At 41.8% G+C, this 22,840-nt stretch overlaps 1 protein-coding gene across 2 annotated transcripts in view; it reads left to right on the top strand.

Annotated features, from left to right (window-relative positions):
• LOC105228220 (broad-complex core protein isoforms 1/2/3/4/5) overlaps nucleotides 1-22,840 on the top strand; it is a 114,929-nt gene that overhangs the window by 56,939 nt on the left and 35,150 nt on the right. The window contains exon 1 of one of the 2 annotated variants that reach the window (XM_011207936.4): nucleotides 5,076-5,784. The exons of the other annotated variant lie outside the window; for it this stretch is intronic. The gene's annotated coding sequence lies outside the window, so the exon portion shown is untranslated. Of the gene's footprint in view, nucleotides 1-5,075; nucleotides 5,785-22,840 lie in introns of those variants that run through there. 2 annotated transcript variants of the gene reach the window in all.

Genomic DNA, 22,840 nt, shown 5'->3' with positions numbered 1-22,840 from the left:
CGATTTAGTATGTGATTTGAATCTATCTAAAAAAACAGGCTGAAGTTTTAGCGTCTAGATCAAACGACTGGAATTTAATTTCTTCTAATAACTTATAATGACTATAAAGCTTTACGAGTGGTTCCATCAGGTTTTCATTTTTTGAATGGAGAAGCATATTGTCAGCAGATTATTATTAGAGACTTAAAAAATATTTTAAATTAAATTATAAAAAAAAAATTAAAAAAATTATAAGTATTTTTTCTATATTAAGCAATAATTTTGTACTTTTTAAGAAAATATATCTTTTGGTGTCAGAATAAAATTTATCGTGCTATTTTTTTTCAATCAAATGATATTGTTTACCGATCCTAGTACATTAAACATTTTATATGAATTTTCTTGTGACAAAAAAGTTAAAATTTTGTTAACCAGTGTTATTATATTTGATGATTTTTATTTTTAGAGTATTGTTCAGAAATATGTAAGGAAAATCGGCAGTAAACATTTTACTCAGAAATATAAAAATCAGCATTTCAATTGGATCTCATATATGGGTAATATAAACAAAAAGTGCTACAATTGTCAAAATTTTTACTTAGAAAAATTTTAAGTTAAACCATTTCTACAAAAATGGCTATTTCGAAAAGCTCTTGGCAAATTCTGTTTCAAAATGATTGTCGAAAGCATTGTTTAATATTCTAGAATATTTTTTTAGATGAAAGATTCTGCTCGCAATCAAATACGATGTATAAGAAAGCTCATTTCTATGATTTTATTTGTTAAAAAAAGATTTATTTTTAATATATTTGTATTCATTTCTTAAGAAGTAGGAAGATTTGAAATTCAAAATTGTTAATTTAAATTATCCAAATTAAAATATATTGTTAAGTGACAAATCGGCTACTCGACTAATAAAATTTTTGAAAGTAGAAAAAATCATAGTGGAATGAAATCCTTTGACAACATAACATAACATTACAAAAATATCGAAAAGTCTTTTCTAGGGCTATAGGCTTTCTCTTGGGCTATCAATCACATTGTGTCATACCAAACAGTGTTTGAAAGGCGAGATTTTCAGCTTCATTTAACCAAAGTAGTAGAAGTAGAAAAAAAGTTACAGCTGTCAAAAAATCAGTGTAAATAATGAAGAAATTCACTATATTTTGAAAATTTTGTATAAAGCAGAGAAGAATGTCACGCAAGCCACCAATGAAAATTGTGAAGTTTACGGAGACGATGCTGTATCACTTCAATTTACACTGATGAAGGTTTTCCACTGATGGAATAATATCTCTAGCGGAAAATAGGCAAAAAGTGGTCGACCCAAATTGTACATATTTGTTTATTTATTTATTAGTATAAATATAAAAAAATTAAGTTGAAGTTTGAGTAGAAATGCGAAAAGACTTTTCCGACTACACAATTTTACGGACGATATGACGCCAGGAAGTGGATGGAGAGGAACATGGTTGAATTTTTAAGGTTAAAAATACGATTTTTTTCAGAAAAAAATAAAAAGATCTATCCCTTATATCAAGACATTTATCACATAACCTCAAAATGTATGTTTATGAAAAATTCAAACAAGGATATTTAGAATTTTTATATTTCTCTTCTATCTTCTTTCATGAAATGTGGTGTTAACTTTTCCTCTCATGTCCCAAATACACTTTTTTGATATTACCAAAATAGTTTCCTCCTTAATATTTTCTAAAAAACATTCACAACAAATACACCAGTTTTTACAAAATTTACATTCTTCCCGATCCTATGTCTGTAAGTTCCAAGCTTTGAACCAGAGTTCTTGGTTAGTTGGTTGGTATCTCACGACAGAAGAAAAAAAAACAAAATTATATGACGTTCTCGATGGAACATATGTATGAGCTGTATATTAACAAGAAGTTGCTTAAATAAAGCATTTCGTATATCTGTGTATAGTAAAGTATCGAAAACTTCTAATTCTAATATAAAATTTATTTATTTATTTTTAAAATCTTCCAAAATATATTCCGTTTATTAAAATATTTTTCGGAATTTGAACAAAATAAGTAATTTACAAAATTTAAATTTATATTTAGAAGACTCATATGGAAGATACATAACATTTGAGTAAATTAGACGTAATTTCATTTTGACGAGCGAAAAAAACTCGCACAGCTCTCTCAGGTGAGCAATCAATGATTCAGCGATCGTTAGGAGTAACACGAGTAAAACGTTTTAACTCAAAACTGTCATTAGTAGATTTGGGAATTTCATGACGAAATTATCGGATGCGTCACCATTGACCGATTAGGGGTCGTTGCTCCTAACGTCGCCTCAATGTTTTCATGTTTACTGACGCCCTTACGACGATTTTGCCAACTTGTGGAACCTGTGAGCTGTTCAGCCTCGGCTTCCTTCCGTGATTCGCGTTACTACTTTACCCACACTTTCATTTGCTAACAATTTAACCTGACAATTAACAATCATTTGTCATTTTTCTGGAACATGAATGCAGCGCTGAATAGCTCACAGCCGCTGAGCAAAATGACGCCACATGTGGCTGACTGCGAACCAGTATGAATTAGCACTGAACAGCTACAAAAACAACGTACGCACATAGATATGAATGCAAAATAAGAACACACAACAAATAACTGCAATAACAACGGCAACAACAAACAAAAGCGGCAGAGGCAGTACGAGATGTGGAATGTGTAGAAGTGAAATTGAAATCATGAAATCATTGTGAATCGCACGAGTTGGCGCGGTCGTTGAACCCTCGGCGCAAACGAAAATAATATTTTTATAGACAAATTTTGTAAAGTAAGTGTTTATAAGGTTCTCAGTAGCAAACAGCCACAGCAGCGGCGCTAGAAGCAGCAGCAGTAGCAAAAACAATGCCCACGATCAGCCAGAACCGATCCGAAATGTATAAACATCGAGCGAAATAAGAAAAGCGAATTCGCGAAAATCTCGATCACTCGGGCGGGTGTAGGTAAATGAGGCAAAGGTGTTATTGATCTTGGAACATTCACGCGCGCCTTCACCTACTCAATGTGTAATTCTTTCCAACGATTATCCCACCCACTGTCCAACGAATCATGAGACGAAGATCAATGCCTCCCAAAAAAATATATACAAACGCTTTCCGCGTTTCTCTATTTCAATTGCTTGAAAAAACACTCTACAAATTATGTGGTATAACTGGACCATTTAAGACTAAAGTTTCGTCCGACTACAAATACTTATATATTCGACGTAACAAACCCATCAATCTAAAGATATGTTAAACTGTTGTTATTACATATTCCTCAAAATAATGATGGAAGAAAATATATTCCAGTCGTTCAATCTAGACGCTTTTAGTTGAGCCTGAGCCATGCGAAAATTTCAGTTTATTTTCTAAAAACATTTTTTAAAAACAGGCCGCGGTGTTCAGAAAGAGTTTCTCGAGCATCTGTAGTCATCGCATACTCTCGCCCCTTTATAAAGTATTTTGCTTCTGGAGATAAACGGCCTCTTGCAACCTCAACCCTGACGTCAGTGTCCACCTTCTAACTTTTACTCTGAATCGCTGTAGCACAAATTACAGCAAATTTCGGTAGAAAACAAGTCAACTTCTCCCGCTCATGAGCACATGGAACACAAGATCAAATGCTCGACGCTGTGCTTCACTGCACCGCAGCCGAAAAACATCCGAATTACGGCCGCCCTTGGTGTGTACTCGTGCAGCCGAGTGGCCTACACGATCGCACACACACGCACAAATTGCAAGTGTCAAAACATATGAAAACGCGCGGCCGCCTACCCGCACCGCCACCTGGCTGCCTCACAAGCCGATTGGTAGGCATGTAATCGCTGGCATTTGGTGAGTGCGAATCTGCTCTGCCAGCACACATGTGTGCGTGTGCAGTCTACTTTGTAAATGTAAGTGTACTCACATGTGTGTGCAAGTATGAGATCGTGCATTTTGCCAAAAATGCTGCCTTCGCATGCGTTTTACACTCTGCTTCGCTGCTAATTCGGTTTCCATAACTTTTCTGAGTGCGTTTTTGTGACGTTTGCTTTGTTGCTATTTACTGCAGTACATATGTGCCAGTACGAGTATATAAGTAGTCCGCGGCGCATTCACTGCAAAAGCTCGACACGCAGGCGGCGAGGTGTGACCGGTGCGGCGCTCCGAAGCATGCAGCAAACTCTTTCGTCGCCGTCGTGTCGTCGGCCGCTGCAGGGGTTAATGTCAGACTGTGCGGCTATTGTTGTGACTACAAATTCGCCAACTCAGCAATGCAAGCGATCAACGCGCCGAATTCGGTGAAGTCGACTGCGTTGGGAAAGGGAATCATTTTGGGCTTTCAAAGCGCGACTCTCACTGAGTCGCAAAATTGGCCGCTGCACTTAACGAAGCTCAAGTCACAAACGGGCGGAGCCACACAAATTGGTATACGCCATCGCGAATTAGACATACATATGTATGTATGTATTTAGCAAGCATGGAGATGAAGGAGCGGACATATGGGGTGCATTTTGATTTTGGGTAACTGAACCAGAGAATCTTGAACACATTGTCTCATCAAATGCCCATATATTTGATGTAATTGAGCTGCAGCATTAGCGCTGCCTTGGGTAGTGTTGCAAAGCTGCGATCGCCCGCGCTGCTCAACTTGGAGTGTAAGCGTATAGGCGTACATGCAGCGGTCTTCAAGCGATCTCTCGTGATTTCGTCGAAAGTAGTCTAGATACTCTGCTGCTTTTTCTTCGCAGCACTTGTGGTGGGAATAGGTACTTTCCCCGCGGTGTGCGAAGCTATTTTCCCTAATGCCGAGAGCGTTAACCGATTTTTTTTGCACACATACACACGCGTCTGCGTCGCAGCCTACCAAACCTCAAGAACACGTACACACAAGCAAACAATATCAAAACAAAAATGCGCAAATTCGCGTTAAAAAAGTGTTGGAATATGCAACAACAACAACAACAATTACAATAATAACAGCTGTAACACTCACACATAACTGCAATGGCAGCAGCGGCAGCAGAAACGAAGGCGGGCAGTGGCTAAGGGGACGTCGTCAGCGACCGTCAATGCGACAGCGACGAAAAGCAGGCAACTCTCCGAATCAATTGGACAGGCTGACTGCGCTTTTTGCGAATTCAGTTGAGTTTTTTAATTCGATCGGCGCACAGTAAAGGTTCTGTAACTAAAAAGTTAGTGAGCTAAACGCATTCGCGTCAGTTTAGTGCGCCCAGGCCGAACGTAAATTACAAGCATACGCGCAGTCCTACAGCGTTCACCAACACAAGTGCACAAGCCTATATACTTAGATACATACACGCTCAAGTACTGATACGCTTGGCGCTTAGCTTACTAGCTAAGTGAGCGCACGCAAGTGGACTTGCGGATATAAAATTTTACGCAAGAAACGGAATACTTTTTCGCCACACAACAAATTTAGACGCGCAACAAAACGGAAGGAATTCGGAAAAGCAAAACAAACGCTCCCGAAAAAGTCAAATACCTCAAACAATTGTGATCTAATTAAACGGTTATGTAAATCAATATTAGACAATCGTCAGTGAAACAGCCAGAATTGAACTCAACCAAACACAAAGCAGAGGATACAAACATTGAACGGCGTTTCCAGTGAATTCATTTAAAGAAATAAATAAATAAATAGTGAAAAATTATACAAAAAAGTGCGCCCAGAAACATTTATCCTCGGCCACATTGAACTTGAATGACAAAAATGGAACACAAATTGCCAAAATATTTCAACAAAATTCTGCTCATTACGTAGTGGAACCCATAGATATAACAATGTAAGTATATGCCCTTTACAACGTCGACGGTTCTAATGTGAACACCATTTAATTAAAAATGGAATATAATTATTTTTGTCTTACCAGAAAAAAAATTTAAGTGAAATCATATGTTTGACACCAAAAAAGGCATTTAATGGTCTAATTATTAGTTAAGGACTTAAAAACTATCAATTAATGCAAACTGAAAGAGTGAAGCTGAAAGTATTTAAATAATGAATCAGTGTTGAATAATAAAATATGGAATGAGAAATGCGAAGGAGCCTTCAAAACCCAAATCTAGATTGTTTCCCTAATGTCTACCTTACGGAGTTTATTGGCTTCATGACAAGCTTTTCCAAAATATTGTGCGATATTGTTTTTGTGAGACCTAAATCGAGGATACACCGAAAAGCGCCGCCCACCGACAAGCATTCATTTATGCGCTTGAACGCTTGTAACATCAGCACCCAAATAATTCTCCAATCGAATTAGACATTTCGTTTAAGAGTTGCCGAATTTTCGAAATGCCGAAAGCGGGCGTTTACTACGTTAGTTGAGAAACAGAGCTAAATATTTTGCAGTTGCTACTTGCATTATATGAATGTGAGCCGTTATCTTGGAATCGCAGTTTCCAAGTTACTCTTTAACAAACCGCTAAAGCAATCAGTGGTTGGGAATTCCACAAATGACTGCATATAATATAAAATAAGAATAAGTGCAAGTTTTTTAGCATAAATATATGCATTTATGGACATACATATATGCATACATATGTAATAGACAGCAGCGAATTCTGTGCCAGTAATCGACTAATTTAGCAGCCACCCTTCCACTTATTACAACAACGACTTCAAAGCCTCTGACGTTCGAAAGGTTCTCGCTAATGCTTTCGGTTGCAAACTTTAGGTTTATCATTTTCCCTTTGTGCCTAGATTTCATCACGCACATATCTTTATTAATCCGTCCGTTTCGTATTTAGCATATCAGTTCTTCGCACACCCTCCCGATCTTACGACTCCAGCGTGCCGATCCACGTCGCAGCGCTGTGACTGCAGCTGAAAGTTTGTGCAGTGCTTCTTGATCTTCACAGTCGGGCTGCATTTATTAGCGCACAAGTGTGTATGAGTGTGTGTGTGTAGAAGGACATTTGAGTCATCCCTACCCCCATCCGCAGCGCATTTCTGTGGCTTTTTGTATATTTTTTTTTTTTTGCAACATTTCGCACTTCTTCTTTATTGCCAGTTCCCTAAGACTTTGTCGTCTCTTTCTGTTTGCTTCAGCTACTTTTTATTATCAATTTGGTTTTCACTTTTCATTTGCGATTTTTTACACCATTTAACTTCGCAATTGGTGATCGCGCACTCCCTTTTCTGGTTCACGGTCTCCGCTATTTCTCTCATGCGACGTCGCTTTATTATACTCTTTCGTTGTTTCGTACACTTTTTCGTCCGTGTATCCGTGCGTGCGTGTGTCCACTTGAAGCCAGCGCCGTTAGTCAGTCAGCCATCTAGTCAGGGAGGCGAAAGACCAGCCACACTCAGCCAGTTAGTCAGTAGATGCGTTGCGCTGCAGATACTCGACTCGAATTTCGTCCGTTGTAAATTTTCTTCCTCAGTTCGACACATTTATTTCGTGCAGCAACATCGGCGACGGAAGCCAAGAGAAGCGAAAAATGTATATGTTGCAACGGTATTTGTTAAAAAAAGTAATACTAAGAACCGTAATAGTATAATTAAACGAACGAGTGCTAAGTGAAAGCTTCTGACTTTCGACGCCCGCTGAAGGTGGACACTAGACGCCGGGGGCTACATATTTTTCGGCAAAATTTATACAGCTTCGCTTCAAATTCCGAATCTTCGGATTGCAGAAATTCGATTAGTTGTCTCGAAAAAGCGACTCTACAAACCGGAAACGCAATGCGAAACGGGACGTAAATTGGACAGTGTGAAGCATTTGAAGGCTTCTTCAGTATTTTTGTTTTTGTTTATTGCTTTACAACGCAACAGCTCAGGTTCTTCTTGTTAGTATTTATTGTTGTTTTGCCTTCGCTTCGGGAGGACAAGCGATTTGTTAAACCTTCAACGCCATAGCTCATAAAATATACATCAATATACATCTAATATCTAAGTACAGCCCTAAGGCATGCATAAGGTAACCTCAACCAGCTCAGGATCACATAACGGGTAAGTACTAAATAATAAAAGCCAAATTGCATTTGATAGTTAAAAGCCCAAGAATCTGTAAGCAAGATTTAAATCTGAATATTTTCAAAGTGCGCGAATTGATCAAGTGAATCGATGAATTGGTTTGTGGTGTTTGGAGTATTTTGAATCATTGGTTGAAATTTTTTCCGTTCAACACAAATTAAAAATCTTTATTTTGAAAAGGTGACAAATCGTCATGAAATTACAAATAGGATTCATGTATACACACGTACATAGCTTTACTTCTTTAGTATTCGAACGAGGTGTGAATAGAAGAATGTTCGTACATTCGCTTTCGTTTGGCTCAACAACGCCAGTTGTAAGTACAAGCCATATCCATTCAATTTAACTCTGACTGATATAACAAATACACATATATGTACATATGAGCTTACTACCATATGTATGTAATCCATCTCAGCACCATCCGATAAGAGACCAATAAACGGGGCGCACTCCCCTCCATTTGGAAGAGGTGTCAGCAATCACCCAACACACTTTCACTTCATCAGTTGCGTAAATATGTTTGTTATGTCCGTTGATGTCTACACATGGTGCAAATAAGTCGGTGTAGGTGCAATTGTGGGACGACAAAATCCACTTAAATAAAAATCACGCTACCAATTGGCATTTTGTGCGACTAGTTTACGTTACATTTGCTGCATGCAACATAAGTGCAATGCACACGGCAGCCAACAGTAGCTTAAGCATGCACATAAACTCATATCATAGCACAGCAAAGCTTGTCTGGCAAGACAATCAGCCGAGAGACCAAACAACAACGGCAACGCAAGCGAGAATTGCGGGCAGAAGGGAGTGGATGCAGCAACGACAATCCAACTACTGCAGAATCTGACTACGAAAGGGGCTACATGACGAGAACAGAGTGTGGACTCCCCCAAGAGCGAAGTCATAGGTGCGCAGCTGGAAATTGCCAGCTAGACCGAGATCAAGACAGAGGCCAAAACCGTGTCAGTGCCAGTAGAGCAGACCCAGACTGGCCATATGACGACACGACAAGCGCGCGTGCAAACATATTGTATACATTTATCTATAACTGTATGTGTGTGTGTGCCATAAAAGCGGTGACGTAATGCCAACTACTCCACTAACACATTTTTCTGCATTCCTGCTGCAACGGCGGCAACTACATCCTCTGTCACAGCCAACGTTGGCAGCGCTGCAGCTGCGCTGTCACGCCTAGACGCAAAGCTGCACTGAATGGAGTCGTAAATATTGCAGAAGAGGCAGCACACAAATAGGAGCCAAGGAGGAACGAGTAGACACAAGAATAGCAGAATAGCCGGCAAATAAACCGGCGGAAAGCACAAACTACACAACAACAACTCTTATCAACATAGAAATAGAGAAACAGTGGAGTGTAAATTTTCACATGAATAACACCAACAACTGTGTGACCATGAGCGTGCGTGGAGATACGAAGGGAGAGCGGAGGAAATGCGTACAAATGTCAGGCGACGTGCCTGTGCGTCGTACGCGTAGAGCCACTCTAGTCATCACGAATGCCATTGCCAATGCCACTGTGCCACAACCACAGACACTATCGCTCCAACACTCGTGGAACTGACTAGATGCGACCAGCAAAGCAGTTGCCTGCATATATTTGCAATGTACATACATAAGTATGTATGTAAAGAGTGTAAGTGTGCACAGGGTTTTGAAAGAAATCTTACGGCCAACGATGAATACAGAAACAAGATTATTCTGCTTCAAAAACCGCACACATATGTATGTCCGCGTAGGTCAGACGGGCGACGGGCAGCTGAAGGGCTTTATGGTTAACCAGTCAGCGCAGCTACACACTCTATGAGTTGCATAAAGCTCCTACTACAGCTCTGCAAGAAAATGTAGACAAAGGCTTCTTTCAGGGCTCATTAAAGTGTTTTTTCCCCAAGAAACTCCAGTTGTTGGGTTTTAGAATGGTGAAACTTGCGCTAATACTCCTCTGCCAAATTTCAAAGCTTCGCGTCTTGAACCCAAGAGCTCAGGTAATATAATCTAGCGTTGACAAACAATCAATTTGTAAATACGAAGCCCCGAAGATATCTTTGCCAGCAGAGTTGTCTAGTTAAAAAATATTTAAAGTTATAAAAGATATTGAAATTGTCACTTTCATCACTGATATAAACTTCCGAATTCCCAGTTTTTAGGTAAGACAAAATCGTAAAACAGTAATCTTGTCGACACAGTTCCGACTGGGTTTGTGATCTTGACTTTCGGTAAACTTCGCGAACATTTAGTTTGCTCGTCAATCCGTACCTGTGAGTGTGAGTTCGTGGAGCCTGTGCAAATGCATTTTATTGCATTGAAGATATATGTATACGCATGGGTCTGTAGTTGTTGGCACATAAGCTAGTATGCGAGTGCACATGTGTACCTCGGTGTATGAATATGGGATCGGCCGATCAGCGGCCACTTATCCACACAGACATGTGGCAAATATAGTTGGTGCTAATAATTTTTCAAGGTTTTGTATTTCAGACGGAAAATAAACAAATCAATTTGAAGAAATAAAAACGAAAGGAAAACGAAAACAACGTTCAAATAAACGCGAAGTCATTAATAAAGGAAGCTTTGTGCGTCAACTGTCAACGGCAAAATAAGGGAATATTAGATGAGAAAGAAGGCGACAGAATGCACAAAGAAGAGCGGGGAAGACCAAAAACAAATTGATCGATTAATGATCGACAACGTCCACCAAGAAATAATGAATTCATTTGAAACATTAAGTTGCCACAAAAAGCGGAGAATAAAAGTGATCAGCAATCGAGGTGGATATTGAAGGGATACTCCCACCATAAGCGCCCTCGTGTACGCATATTCAGTTCACATGCGCTTTTTGTCGCCATTCTTGTTGTTGAGGAACGGGGTCAATGCAAATGTATGGCTTCTCGGACCATACGATACCCGCAGTGGAAGGAAGTGAGCGCAATTAGCTGCTATTTACAGTTAATAAACAGTGCACGAACACACATCACAGTGCCAGCGGGACGATGACGAGCGAGCAAAATGCATGGGAAGTAGTGAAATAGAAAAGTAAAAACCAGTATGTGCCACAGAAGTTTAGAAGCCACACAGCGAGTAGCAATAAAGCGAGCACCACACACATTCACATATATATGTATGTATGTATGTATGTATATGCGTAATTTGCGATAGCCAATAGGGCAACAACTGCGCTGCAGTGCACCATATACCATATATTCCCATAGGGCATTTCCGTTGGGCTGGCCTTGATCTCTAATTGACTCGTTTAAAATGTCGTCGAGCTCGGCTTTGCCACTGAAGCGCTCCGCTGCTAAGCTAAACAAAGAAAATATGTGCACACGAGTGTGTACATATGTACTCACAAACAGACATGCCGGCAAACTAGTTTGTGAGCTTGATAGAATGGCGCAGCGTAAATGGAAAGAGACTTCGCCGTCCGACAAATAGATAGACAAAGCAAATAAAACCCGACGCGTCGACTGTAAGTGACGAAGGGACAGCCGAATCAATGCAAGTGCAACTTTTTAGCTCACAAACAGGCAAATATTCTCGTATGTACATATGGCAAACCTTGTGGGCTCTGTGGCGTACGGTGTTTGGAACAACTGTTGCGCCTCAAAACAGTGTTTGCCCACAACGACTCACGAGGGCCTGCTGATTACTCGCATAATCCAAATCATCGTTGGCCTCAACTGCTTGTCACCTCCACACCGACTGCTGTGTGGGCTGCATGGGCAGCAATAATAAAACACGCGCATCAACGCGAACGGTGGCAGCAGTGGCAGCTCCATTAATGCCGTTCAAGGACGTGCCATATGCATGTGAGTCGATGCAAGCGAGCCGCCAGTGTTGTGCATAGAAATTCACATAACACGACTCACCCAGACTTAGCCGAGTGCATGCGGTGTGCATGCAACAAGCGCATGGTGTGCCGCATGGCTGCCATCGCAGTCGCAGCTTCTGCCCGCGGAGGCATAGCGGCGCTGCTGTGCTGGTATTCTCGGAAACGGATTCCAAGGCCAACCACATTTAGCCACACTCAGCCGCACACAACTCACAATAAACAAAGGCCCATGCACGAGCACAGCCGCAACTCCGACTCGTTTCCATGTCGTTGGAAGTGCGCTGGTATATGTAGCACACTGGCCCTTCATTTGCTCAGTTGCAACGAAATGCATAAAATCACATGCACATGCAACTAATGCAGTGCCAGCAATTGCCGCTTGTGGCTGGCTGTGGCCGCGCCGACGTCTGTTTATTGTTGTTACTGTTGTTTTGCCTGCCGATAGGCGCCGAGTGGCCCTTGTGTGTGTGGAATTTGCGGTGGAGCGAGCGGGAATGTGTGCCGGTGCCTGCGGAAAATTTTCATTGCCAGTCGATGGTGTCGTCGTAGGCAACGAGGCAGAAACTCCGCTATGTGAGTCGCACCGTGATGCATTTTCGCAATAAAATTGAAGTGAAAAAATATTTGGACCAAAGAATATAAATAAAAGTAATGAATTCGGTCTAAGTTCGGATACTTGTCCATTATTACCATATACTCATTTTCTTCAAGTCTTCGAGTTTTCGAGTAGACACTATCCTGTCATGTCACTATTCAGAAAGTCCCCAAGGCAGTTATTTCATGGAAGAATATCTTCAGGGTTTTATGGCAGTTTTCTGACAGAGTTTGGTTGGGGGCGTAGGTATTAGTGTAATATTTTTGCTATGTTATTTATTCAATATTAAAATCGCCTTTGCCCTTAGTGAAGTGCATGCCGGGTTCCTACGTCTCACATACACACATTCGAATGTACGAACACCGTCTGGTATGTAAGCCAAATTGCAAAGAGCACGGTTTATGCATTTGTTCATCCTTTGCCCACATTGCAGCTCACATTTTGAGTAACACCCCTTCGCCCCGCTGTCCACTCACGACATTGAGTTGCTGCGGATTCGTCGTTCACACAGGAAAACAACGGCATTAGCTTGGAAAACGAGGAAACGAAGAAATTGAGAAGCAGGAAACAAAGCGCACGGGCAACTACAACTACTAGACTAGAGTTCTACACGGCCATCGGAGGTCTGCGCGGCAACTCACATTGGCTTTGACATTGGCACATTGCTGCAGCGTCGCTGTCGAAGCCGGTGTTTGCCGGCAATTTTGTTTTATTTTTGCTTTTGCTTCCTGTAGTCTACAGCGCTGCTTTCTGATTTTTTATTGCCGACTGTTATTTTTATGCGCTTTCCAACTGCATTTCGAGTCAGTCAGTCAGTTGGTCATGAGTGTCGTCACACACTGTTACGATGACGTCGCTCGTAAGCTGTTGTGGCTGAAGTGGCTGCTTGTCGGTTTTCTTGCCGCCACCAGCTATAACAGCACCACGGAACCCCTTGCCGGTGGGACTCTGCATATCCATCGGACGACTTAGCCAAATGGCTAGTCAAACAGCTGTTGTTGGAGTTGTACAACTACAGCGTTGACCAGAAGGGCCGACGTCTGGTCGCATCGAATTTAAGTATGCCGTCATCGCATCTCAATTTACGTTTTACATAAGTGCGGCGACTTTGTAATGACACCCGCCACGAGCGCGTCTACCGCTACTCGCTTTCCGCTTTCGTTGTGCTGCTAACCCACTCAAAACAAAACCCAGAATTGTGCAAGTGTCACAAAGGCCAAATAAAATTAACGCAAATCTTCACAACAACATATAAATATTATTATGTATGTATGTATATATATATACGTACATATGTGAAGTATCGAATATCGATGGCCCAATAAATGAAAGTCCATAAAAAGCAATGTAATGAGGTAACGAGTCGAAGGGATCGAAAGAAATGTGTCAGTTTTATTGTTACTTCACTTGTTTTTGTTGCTGACTCTTCGAGCAGACACTATAATGTCAATGCCGGAATATGTTTTAAAACAAAGGCATATTTTTATTACTTTTTATAATAATAAGAGACCCTGAGATCGAATCTCTTGATTTGAAGTCATATCATTCTAATTTTTTTCGTATTTTATAAACAAATTTTATCATCTGGAGCGAACTTCTACTCAATGTTTCGCAAACACTTCGATATGAAGTGAAAATTTTTTGAATCATATTCTCTCAGAACCCAATTGTTATTTCATAATTTAAAAAAAAAAATTGCGAAAATAATGAACAAACCCATCTACTCATCATCATTACACATTACATTGATATTATCCTCCCTAAGCGCGTGAGTTTTATATACATATGAATGACAAGTGTAGTGCTCACTGCTTGATTCATCACATCACATTCACCTTCGATTTGCGATTCGCTTCAATCAGCGTTCCGAGAAGATCAATGGGGTTCTAAACTCGAGCGCCGCATGCGCCGATAAGTCAATGGCATAAAAACTGAACTTCGCGACTTTGCGAGGGTACAGTTCAACTTGTGCGCTAAACAGTTCAATGTAACAACAACAGCAACGGTAACCAGTAAACATCGGGTATGACGGCGAGTGCTGGGGAAGTGAAGCGACATTGAACATATCGGAATATAGTCAATCAAGCTGTGTGCGAAATGAGGAAATACGAAAAAATTTAGTTCATTTACGTAAGGCAGTGGGGGTGATAACCAGCAGTTGAGATCAACAACATCTTTGCAAACACTTAGAGCGAATCCAGTATGCGGCAATAGTCACGAGGGGAAGAAGGCGCAAGCCAACGGACGATTGTAATACTTAGTATCGGCCGCTCTACGCCATTCTCGCCGATGTGTGCTAATGTGTGCTAAAGCCGAATGAATTACCGAAAAGCCTGCAGTTGCAATCGCTGCCGCCGCTGTCATTCGCCTCTTCCTGCTCACGATTTTTATTTTTTATCTAATAACCTTGTCCAGTGTTATTAAACCCAAAAAGTTTCTTCACCTCAGCGCAATGAGAAATGCTAATGCAAAGGAGAAGAACAAAAAATACAACTCACACATATGTATGTATGTATATTCAATGCACAAACAGAAATAAATATAAAGAACAATAAAAAGAGAACGCACTGCAAATAAACTGAAATGGCAAAATCAGAAGCAGAATAAATAAATGTTCATAATACGAGCGCTGCTAAAACTGGCTGTCGCGTAACACACAAACACGGCAGTGCAGCGCTCACACGCAGCGTACGTGCGCAATCCACGCCGAACATGTGTAAGTGCACCGCGCATCGTCAGCGCTGAATTGCTAAAGTAGCTAACGTGGCGCGCAGTCAATTACTCAGACTGCGCACGAACGCCCACCGCGCGCTCGCACCCGTCCATCAACCACCCACCAATCGCCTACCAGAACGCTGGCGTTTCGCTGTTTCAAAGCGCGCGCGTCTATATACGAGCTTGTACACACGGCGAGGCGCACAACAAAGTAGAATTGCATAGAATGCGCAGCGTTTGCCGCGACTTCAGTTTATGATGCGTTTGTCAGCATCGGCCACTTATCGCGCAGCACAGTTCATTGCATTGCGTTACACAACGTTTAGCACTCGGCGTTAATAGTTATGTACACATACTTTTCCTCACACCAGCAATTAAATTTTGGTCTTCTGCTCTTCCATATTGTACTCTCCCACACGCACTCACACACTGGTGGTGACAGCTGAGCACAATGAACCGTAAAAGTTCAAAATCAAATTTAGAACGTTCAGCGAAAAGCGCTGTGCGTTTTACGCATGCAAACTGCAGACGTGTTCACTTTTCCCCCCACTCTAAGACTTCTATATAGGCTACACTCTACCGCTCGCACAAATTTTGCTGCGCGCAGTAAAGAGTGCGCGCGGTTAAGTTAATAACGCGGTCAGAAAACAAACCTCACAATAAATAAAAACAATTTTCTTACCGCTGTAACAGCAAAAAATGTAGCGCGTTCAAAGCGCTACAACAACTCCAAATCATACCGCAAAACATATTTCGCAATTGCACACTTAAGCAAATATGGAGACAGCAAAAGCAAATTATTCAGTTAGTGGCTCACAAACACGCGCACAGCAATGCGTACATACTTACAGCAGTCGCCATGTGAGTTCGTATAAATGCACAACTGCGATTGCGGGCATTTGTTTGCTTAAACTTTTATTTTTTGCGTTCGTTATCTACCGGGGGTAATGAACGCGCGACCGTCACTTTATTACTGCGAGCGCGCGTCGGCGCTGCGCCATCGATCGCTAGAAATTGTAGGTCGATGTGCAGCAGACAGCATGTTTCCGAAACCAATCGATTTTTTTAAATTCTAGGCATCGGAGGTTGGTGGTAGTTCTATGAGTTCTTCGACTGACACGCCCACAACTATGGTGCGCGTTTACATTCGCGATCCCGACAATCTAGCAAATATGCCTCCTCAGTAAAAGTCTCGAATGATTTTAAATAAAAAGCACAAAATCGTTTCATTTTGAACGAGCGCTATGAACACTATTCACACAAATTTAGCCTTGAACTCGATCGTCTGCTATTTTGAAGGCATACCGCTCATTTACAAAAAACAAAAAACATACTACAAAAAACAAATATAACGCTGACGGAAAGCAAGAAACAAAGCAACTTTTTTGACGCTGACATTTACAATAGATCGCAGTGCGCACTAGTGTGCGTGTGCTAATAGACACAAGACTAACAAGCGCAGCTGACGCTGAAATATTTTTAACTTTTGCGTCTTAATTTCTTCATATTTTTTTCTTATTCCAAATAACTGTAATTTGAGTTGACCACTTTGCATTTTTATTTTATTTTTGGCAATATGCATTGACGGAGGCATGCTTTCCTCCGATTTTTATTTCAAACACTCTGCATTCGTGCTGAGCACACATTTGCACACATACACACATATTACATTTTTTCACTTTAATTTTTTGCAAAAATAGAAAATCGAAGTTTATTTGAGATATCGAACTATTTTCGATTTTTATTTTGTTTAATTTCTAAATTTTTATTTTTTCTATAATAATTTCTTTATTTTATTTGAATTTCTATCACTTCACTTCCACTGTACCGCGTTGCCACCGCTTTCGATGCGCCAAGCGCCACCGACCGCCGCCAAAACTATACTGGAAAATAGCACTCGATCAACGCCGCACTATAGGAAAACTTATGGCAAACTCGCTTCCCCAAAACACTTGCCCGACCCCAGCGATCCAAACACTATTTTTTTGTGACGCTGAGGAAAAGATGATGTTAGTTTTTCACCACAGCCGCAGTCCGACTCCGTCTATGAGTTCGCTGAGCGCGCTGAGAATGTCTGAGCAAAACGTAGGCAATGCTCACTCAGTCGCAAGCTCCACTTTGGTCTAGCCTAGGCTAATGGCGCACTCAAATAGACAAGCCCACAGCGGCGGTGCGTGAGCACCAAAAGCGCAAATAGTTCCACCAAAGTTAGTGTGTGTTTGCAAGCAAATAGTTTCAGCGTGCGAGCGATTTACACGGGTGAATAGCTGAATGCTGCAAGCTATAGAGAGCTCACCTTGCCATGCCTCTTTTCGGGCGCTGCACCAAAGACGAAGTTGGGCAGAGAATTGCATTGCCGATGCAACCGGTCGCCAAAATGCATCTTCAGTGCAACTCAAAGAGTAGCCAAGAGTGCAGCAGTGCAGAACTCACAGAGAATTTGCAATTCAAATGCATCTGTGCATGACTTGCATTTGTGTGGGTAACTGCAGTTAGCCAGATTGATTTTTTCCTCGAGTCTTGCAAGAAAGAAGTGTTTACGCCAGGAACTGCAAGGTTTTAATATTTTGTATATATTAAGCAAAAGATTGTGCGCGTAATCTCTTTTTTCTAGCGCTCAGTGTCCACTGATTTTTACACCATATTTATACATATAAATATAGAAATCAAAAACGTTCTATGAAGTTTGTGAGATCAACATGTAAAATTCCAAAGGAGTCATTAGACACTCGGTCAGACCCATGTTGCCGAAGACAGAGGTCTGGCGTGACCAAAGACCATTGAAAACGATTTGCTTCCTCAAGAACAACAGCAAAAACATACCAATCTAATTGTGAAGTTGAAAGCAAAAAATAGGCAAATGTTTAACCCCTTAAAATGTCTGGCACTTTGCTGCTGTTTCCCCCATTCTCTGCCTCTTCTGAGTCGCATTGGGCAAATTTGGCTGACTTAACACTTAAAAGTCGCAGACGTAGCTTAAATTGGTGCGGTCGCACCGTCTACGGTGTTTGTTCAGACTTTTTGCTTACGCTAAAAAGTCTAATGAGTTTTTTATTTTATTTTCGGTTCTCAAGCCACCACCATTTACTATCGTCTATTGTAGCGATCGTTGCAGACTGTGTTGCCCTTGCCACAAATAAGACCCGACCCTCTTATTCTAAACTTAACATCGTTTTTATTATTACCCATTAAAGCTGTGATTGTTGTTGTTAATGCTATTATTGCTTATAAGCTAACTTCAGTTTTCTGTTTTGCTAGCGCTATTTTTTGCTGATTTGTTACTCCAGCACTTCTACACGCAGACGAAGCGGAAACGAGTTTTGAATTCAATTTTGTGAAGCAAATTTGAGACGCGCCACAAAAGCTTTATACAACTAAATACTTTTCATTCTACGATTTGTGTTATTTTCTACCTTCGCTGCCTTCCCTTGTTACCCTTGCCAATACTTATTATTAAAGCCCTGTAACAGTGATCTAAACCTCTTTTTTTTGCCGAACTCAAGCCTCCCTCCAACCTCGCAAATGTAGACTTGACTTGACTTGGCTGCGCGCTGCGAGCGCTCACTTTACTCTTTGCTTTGCTTCAGTTTTTGTGTTTTAGAAATTTGAAATAGCCAATAGTATTCAGCTATTACTGACGCCAGCTGTGGAGAGCGCTGAGCAGCGACACATGCGGCGCTCCTGTGTTGGTGAGTGCCAACCACCGGGAGCAAATTCTAACGCATACACTCGACTGCCTTTCGTGGCAGAACGACATGGTGGGCGCGCTTGACTCACACTCTCCGCCTTTGGTAGTCACAGAAGCAGCCAAATGTAGCGCTGTGATCACACGTTTACTCAGAGTCTAACGCTAACTGTGTTGATTGTCAGCGATTTCTGGCAGATGCTTAGTTTACAGTGAGCGCTGCGCTTGTGTGGCAGTGTGGGGAACGCACCGTGCACATTGCGCTCATTATATATTAGATATTTCACACATACATGTGCACAGTCTGAGGTAAATGACCGAATGTCCGACTCGGCATGACTAGGTTAAGGTGAAGGTCACATCGACTACTCAGCGCGCTACAGTCTAGCGCACTACACTTTAGGCAAGAAATCGGCACTGCGTCGTTCAATGTTTTCTCAATGTGTGAGCTAGAGCAAGCTTTTGCCAGACACTCCTAGCACAGTAGTAGCGCCGCTCCGCGCTACCCTTCCCACTGCACCATGCGGTCCACCAGGGAGCGCTGGCATTTCTGCCGTTGAGGCGCTGAGTAGACGTGCGCAAGTCTATTTGGCTGCATTAGAAATGAAAATAGAGAGAAGGAGAGTCATGGCAGAGCATATGTTTGAAAGCGAAATTGAATGCAAAAGCGAGTGTATACGAAATATAAGCACATTAGCAGCTACAAATAGATCGTCGCGGTGTGCGGGGCGTAAGTTGTAGCTGATCGCGCTGATTTATGCCATTTGAATGCGTTTTGTGTGGAGCCAAGATATGTGAAACGCCGCAATTAATCGTGAATATCTGTTGTTTCTATTGTTTTTGGCTTTGCTTTGTTTTCATTCGGTGGTGCATAGTTGGTGGCAGGCACAATGCAGACTATAAGTTATTTATGTAGTTTTTTCTTTTACACTTTTGCTTTAGCCCCCTTTGAATTCGAAACCGAAAATGCTGTCCACTCGCTTTTTTGGCTTTGCTTTCACAAATGTACACTTTTGCATAGATTCCGCTTTTGGTTGTCCCTTCGAGCCCTTCGCCCAGTTCCTACTGGACTCAGACGAATTAATTGTGGACTTAATGCTTCTGTGTCTATGTGCGCTTCCATTTGAGTTGATTTAGTTTGAAAGCTGTTGCTGTTTCCCTTACAAAAGCAACTGTTGTCCGGTGTTGTTGCTTTTGTTAGGTTTTATTTGAATTTGCGCTGATAGCGCCTCAGCTCGAGTTCATTTGCTTGCAGTTGTTGTCGCTATTAGATTTGCTGACACAAAAACAATCACACTGCCGCGCAAATATGCATATGCATGTACTTGTTTACACATGTGTATGTGTGTCAGTGTGTGTGCATGCAGAACGTTTGAGGCCATGTGTGTGCGCATGATGGAATGGCACTAGCTTTTCTTGCTTCGGCGGCTGCTGCCGGCACCGTGGCGTGGCTGGGCGGGCGACGGTGGCTAGGGGGCGAGCGCAGCCATTGAACGCGAGACCTTGAACTTGGACTCAGTTATACGTAAATTTTGGTTTTCGTTGCTGTTAGTGTTAGTGTAGCGCCTCGCTATTGTTATTTAGATTCCCGATGTTTTGTTTCTATTGTTTTTTCGGTATGTAATTTGTTTAAATTTTGCTCGTTTGCGCTAGAGCTGGCCGGCCAACTTTCTTCGAACAAACATTATTTACTTATACATATTTTATAAATGCCTTATAAAAACGTGTGTATATCTTCCTAAATTTATTTTTAGTCGCTTTGCTTTTTCGTTTATTTTTTGCTTCAAAACTGATTTTTCGAATGCGATTTTTAAGCTTCATAGTATAAACTTGTGTGCTGGCGCGGACAAAGCGCAATTAACGACACAATAATAATCTTTCCAAAACTGACAATAAAATATTCAGCACAATAAATTAGTTCAGTAATTTAGATACACACATTGGAGGGAGAGCAAAGAGAAAACAACAAAAAGTATTGAAAAAATATAACCGACTGATAAATAGATTTACATATAGGTATATATAAACACAAATTAAAAATAGAATTGCCGTTTTAGCGGAGAATACTAACCATAAGCCATAACAAACTAGACAGGTTTGCTGTTTGAGGAGCAAGGGCCCTCACCAAGCCTTACTATATACATATATGGGATGTAACTAGCATTTTGTGCCCACAGAAAACCGCCACACAATTGTATTAACAAAGTGCGTATAATCGCTCACTTGCTGCCACTTCAACACCCACACACTCAAATGCCCAAACGCCATGCTGACATAATTTAGTTAGTTGTTTTATGATTTTGTGGCGCTAAGTCCATGTTTTTGCATCGCAAACCCGACTAAAACAGACCACGTGGTCAAGTAACACCGACACACACACCTAAAGTCCATCTTTACATACACTGCGGGCTAACGGCGGCAATAAAAGCTTGCAAAAGTCGGAAACTAAAAGGACTATAAAACGAGGAAACGCAACCAGACTGTGCCACCCACCCGTGAAAAGTGAAAAAGTGGCTGTCGGTTGGATGTGATTTTTCTTCGCCACTGCATGCAACTGCTGCTCATGAATATGCTTGCATGTTTGTGTGGCCAACGTGTGGCACATGACATTTGGGGTGGCAAGAGCACAGCTGGGCGAAGTGCCGCTGCCGATGCGCTGCTGGCTAATCGTATAGTTGCGTCGCGTCGCTGCTACCGCGCTGAAGCGCTTCGTTGTCACCCTCCTGCAGCGCCGCATTTGCAAACTTTTCGAGATTATTTCCTTTTTTCAGTCACAACCCGTCTTCCGTTTTATAGCTAGAGTTCGCTTTCCCACTAGTTTTTGCTCCTGTGAATCATGCAACCACGTGACGTCAACAATGCACAGTCTGCCCTAATGGATGTGAGGAGGCGGGCGATGATATATACACGCAATCACTTTATGTTGCTACTGCAACTGGCACTAGTAGCAGCTATGAATGCCACTCGATGCCAGCCATGCGCTGCGTAGATACCCTTCTGCGTTCCCGGCTGTGGCAGTCACCTCCTGCCGTCCGCAGACGGACAACTGCTTGGGTAGCATGGCGTTGTTGGTGTCTAGCTGCGGCTGTCCGTCCACTTTTCTGCTTGCCATCAGCGAATGATGGCGATGATAATGACGTTGGGCGGATGGGTGGCATAGCCGCATTCGACAGCGCAGGTTACTCGCTGTGCATGCGAAACACATAGAAGCACATAAGAGCATAAAATCGTGCCGACGACAGCGCGGCATTAGGGTTAGTTTGTGGCCTTCCTCTTCTATTTCCGTTGGCTGCTCAGCCACGCTGTTGCGCCCATGTGACGGCATCGCCGGTAGTTGCCGGCGCTTTCTTTGTACTTTTGCTTTTGTGCGTCCTTTTGCTTTTGCGCTGCCGCTATTATAGTGCGACTAGTTTTGCCTTTTCTCTTTTTTCTTTGCTGCGCATCACAAGGCTGCGTAGAATAGTAAAGCTTTCACTTTCAACGATGTGGCACGCTGTGTTGCACTCGTCACGCATTAGACGCTTCGCTCGCCTCGCTCACTGACTCTTCGTCGAGGGCAATGCAATGAATGGCGCTGTCTGGGAGCAGTCTACGTGCGCTTTTTCGTTTTGCAGAATTTCACCGGTAAAGTTATGAATGAAAGGGGTGCTTTGCTTGGCATGCTGCCTGCCTCGCGGTGAGAGTGGGCGAATATTACAATGAGATGTCGAGTGTGGATTGTAAAACGACTATTGCATCGGATCATATGTAGAGGTGCAACGCTGGCCTAGTTGTTTTTGATGCTCTTACACCAGTACAAATTATATTTCTTTCGATAATTCGATTAAAAATTGTTTAAATCGGAATAGTTGAACTCGTAAAAAGTATTATCTACATACAAAGTGTATTCTATGTATGAAGCTGTTTCTATATTAGAGCTCTCTCTGACCCAAATTAGGCACATATCTAAAGTCTAATTCCATTGCTCACATAAAAAAAGAGGCCGAACAGACTGGGGTCTCACTGCTACGCACTCTAACACG

Source organism: Bactrocera dorsalis, chromosome 4, assembly GCF_023373825.1.
Source record: "Bactrocera dorsalis isolate Fly_Bdor chromosome 4, ASM2337382v1, whole genome shotgun sequence".
Lineage (NCBI taxonomy): Eukaryota > Metazoa > Arthropoda > Insecta > Diptera > Tephritidae > Bactrocera > Bactrocera dorsalis.
The sequence above is the reverse complement of the archived record's forward strand: the minus strand, read 5'-3'. Positions and strand labels throughout refer to the sequence as shown.